Below are 4308 nucleotides of genomic sequence, written 5' to 3'. Positions count from 1 at the left end.
TTTTTTTTTTTTTTTTTTGGTACCTGGGATCAAACTTGGGTTCTTGTGCTTGCAAGGCAGGTGGTGGAACTGCTGAGCTAAATCCCCAGCCCATGTAATCAGTTTCTTTATGTTTAATTACACACCACAAGAATACATTCTCAATATAAAAAATAAATAAAAGATAGAGATCTACATATAATTCAAGAGTCTGCCTTTACCCCCATCTAATTACTCTTTATTTTTGAGAGCTAACCGTTCTTATTTGCTGGTATATGTCTTCATATTTTTTATCTACACACACACACACACACACACACACACACACACACTCAGAGTACACTGTGTTTTCTTTTTTTTTTATAGGAGATGGACAATGTTAAGTTTTAGGCCTTATTAAATTTCAAAGTCTGTAAGAGCACACAAGGAGGACTGCATCCTATCCATCATTCTAGGACTTTTTCTCAAGGTTCACCAATTCCCACTTGTATTTCACCTTCTGCATACACATCATAGTCACTGCGAATTAAGCCACTATAAAGAAAGAGGTATTTTAGTAAGATCTCCACCCCAGCAATCTGCTCTATGGTTAGCTCCTCTTAGGACATTAACATTGCAAAACCAAACTGAAAAGAGAAGGATGGAAGAGGAGAGGGAGGGAGAAACATACAGAGTTTTCAGGCTCTTGGGTGCCTGAGACTTTAAGATATAGACTTCTTCTCTGTAGGGCTCTAGACTGCTTTGCTGCTTTGTAGTCAGAGGGCTGGAGTTTTAAGCATGTAAGGTCCTGCAAACAGTGCAACTAATCATCAGTGATTGGAAGAGAAATGTGCACCAAGTGAAAGTTAATCCACAGGCTTTTGAAACTTTACTTAGGGAGTTGGAATTGCAGCCCTTTGTCCCTAATTTCTCAATAAATACACTGTAGGAACTTTGTAAGGCCCCACATCTTTAACCGGTGTCTTCTAAGGTGATTTTATGTGTGCATTTGTACAGATTATTTGCTAACTTTTGAGCAGGAAAAGATCTCAAATCCCCTTATGTCTATTGATATTTAAAGGTAAGGGAATACTCTGGAATGCTTCCCATTTTCCAAATGTAATATTTTCCAAAATAAATGTTAGGGTAACTGCATGGTTGATAGCATGTGAACATTTTAATTTACAAAATAATATTCTGGACTTTGTGGATGCTTGGCCCTTTTCCAAGAAGTTTGGAAATCCGAATGCTGGCTATTTTTTCTCTGTGGGAGAAAGAGGGAGTATGTGAATTGGTAAAATGGAGAAGAAGTCTCAGCCTACATGGAGTTAAGTAAGGAAAAGTGCAGTGCAATCTGCAGTGGGAAAAAAGCCAGTTGTCTGAGGAAAAAGACTGGTTACCATTAAAGGCTTCAAAATGAGGACCTCAGAGGAGAAATGAATAGGAAAGTTAACAATCCTCATTTCTCTCTTCCAGAAGATGGGGCTGCTATAATGAGAAACAGGTGCAATCCTGGTATATCAGAGATCTCCACCCTGGTCTGTTCAGAAGACCTTTAACCATTCAATGCTTGTAGCTCACATGCCACCCCTTCCAACAAGTCTGCTGTGCAGGCCTTACTTCAATCATCAAATGGCATCACACTGTGACCATTATGTTTCCTTGTCTTTTTCTTTATGGTGTAATGAGATCCTTGAGAACAAGATGTAAAAATACACAACTATTACATGATTAATATTGATTGAATAAGCTTCTCTTCTTAGAAATAGTCCCTCCCTCTTCTGAGATCCCTTGATGCATAGCACTTACCCCATTCATGAAATTTTTTTACCTCCTACATTGTACTATAATTTCTGTACATTTTAGCTTCACTATGACTCATAATTCTTCTTCAAGAAAAATGAGATAATGCATGTAAAGTATTACTACCATGTGTGCAAAATAAATAATAGCTAGTATTTGTGTAATTTAACTAGAGGTACAGAAAATATGTTTTAATAAAAAATGTTAAAGCTTCAGGAAATCACATTGTAACAGATACTCTTTTTTTTTAAAAGTCACTTGGGTGAATTATGCAACTGCAATAGATCTACTGCCTTGGAATAAAGGCATAATAGAATGACTTAATTTATTATTCACTTTTTTATTGTGGGGACAAAATACTTGACAAATACAATTTAAAAGAGGAAGGATTTAATTGGCTCATGATTTCAGGGGCTTCAGTCCATGGTGTTCTGAATCCATGGCAGAAACATAACGATGGAAGTATGTGGTGATGCAGCTGCTCATTTCATGGTGTCTGGGAAGTAATGGACAGGGGAAGAGCCTTAGAGGAAAGGAGCAGGGAACAGATGTATTCCCAAAGATCACACTTCCAGGACTGGCTCAGGCACATCCAGAGGTTTGCTTTACTAATCCCCCATTCTTCTCTATAACCAGTCAAGTTGACAATCAAGATGAACAATCACAGTCTTCAGATACCTGTTCTTTACTATTCCCCTTGGATAGAAAGCTTGGATCTGAGGTTAGATGGGAAGTCACTGCTGAGTTGCCCAGCTTCCCACCATTCATATTGTAACCTATTGTGATGATGTATTGTGAGGGTCTAAAATGTGGGTGGTGTCCCTCTTGCTGTGCAAGGAGGTAGCCTGCTTGCCTTCCTTCCTTCCTCTTTCTTTTCCTTCCTTCCTTCCTTTCTTTCTTTCTTTCTTTTTCTTTCTTTCCTTCCTTCCTTCCTTCCTTCCTTCCTTCCTTCCTTCCTTCCTTCCTTCCTTCCTTTCTTTCTTTCTTTCTTTCTTTCTTTCTTTCTTTCTTTCTTTTTTTCTTTCCTTGACAGTATATGGCCTTGAACTCATTATATAGCCCAGGCTGACCTCAAACTAAAGTAATCCTCCTGCCTCAGCCTCCCTAGCTAGGATTAGAGGCATGTGCCATCACTGCCATTTTCCAGAGAGGCTTTTGTCATAAAGGAAGGGCTGCCTTTGGAATGCTGAGCCAACAAAGCATCCTGACTGAGGCTGGATGCCATTGAAAAACAACAATGGAACACAGTGACTGTGTGCTTAGAAATCAGAGGAGTTGAAACTTGATGGCAAAGCATGTATAGAACTTGGAATAGCAATAGTATTGTCTCAGCAGTAGATAAGCCCAGTAGATTATGAAAGCACAGCAAAAATCGTAAATAAGGTCATTATGGTTTTATCTTTTATTTATCATCACTACTGACTAGTTTGATACCCACAAAACATTTGGCATATAGCTGGCATATGACCTATAGGTGCAACCTCAAGAATTTAACTTTTTTTTAAAGGTTGGGAAATATTTATTTTCTTCAAACTAGGTCATAAATAACAAAGAAAAAACGTAGATCCCAGACATTGGACCATGCAGCAGGACAGGGAAAAGAAGTTGTTGGGTGTAAGGTGGAGGGGACTACCTAAGACAGTCACAAAAAAGATGGGCTTTAGGAGACTTCCCCTCCTTGCCCTTGGAAATGGTGTGCCTGGGCAGCAAGGGGAGACCTCAGTGCTGGGATGAGGCAGTAAGATTGGGGCAAAGACAAGGGCAGAGACTGAGGGTGATGGTTGTGATGTTTCTTTGGAGAGTGACATGGAAACCACAAGTGGCAAGGAGAAGCTATGGGTCTAGAAAAGACAACTGGGCACTCTGCACACCTCCAGGATCCAATTACAAAAATGGTTAATTTATTAAAAACAATTCCACAGGCTTCAGCTTGTGACTTTGTGCATGGGCTGTATTTAACCTGGGTTGCTCTTAGGCAGGTGAGGGCTCAAGAAGCCCCTGGAGCAGCCTGGCCTCAGCTCAGGTCAGGTGCCCAGACATGTGGGAGTGGGACAGTGGGCTCACCCAGATGGGAGGCCATGTGCTTTGACTGGCTGGACCTAATTTTCAGACTCATTTCTTGTGATGCTTGTTCTCTACCACCCCTCCTGTATCTAAGGCTGGGCTCCTGGCCTCTCTGGGTCTTCTGAACCTGTAAAGAGTAACACTGGGATAAAATGGTACCTGACTGGTATTTTATTTGAAAGGGAGAAATAAGGATCACCTGTGCATTGTCCATTCCATGAGGCAGGGCAGTACCATGCCAAGAACAATATCAAGGAATGAAGGTCCCTGAGCCTGGGGAAACATTTGGACCCAGGTACATTGCTAGATGCCAAGAATCAAAGCCCAAGATGGTAGCTCTGGAGGCTTCACCCTAAGCAAGGCAAGGAAAACAGGCAGGGACTACTCCTACCCAGAGAAGGGGTAAGAGTTGGGGATTCTGGACTGGGAAGGCCAATACTGTACCAGGGACCTGGAAAACAATGCTTTGGGCAGGACTACAAA

Source organism: Fukomys damarensis, unplaced genomic scaffold, assembly GCF_012274545.1.
Source record: "Fukomys damarensis isolate Sample0158 unplaced genomic scaffold, DMR_v1.0_HiC HiC_scaffold_16, whole genome shotgun sequence".
Classification (NCBI taxonomy): Eukaryota; Metazoa; Chordata; class Mammalia; order Rodentia; family Bathyergidae; genus Fukomys; species Fukomys damarensis.
This window is presented reverse-complemented; position numbering follows the sequence as displayed.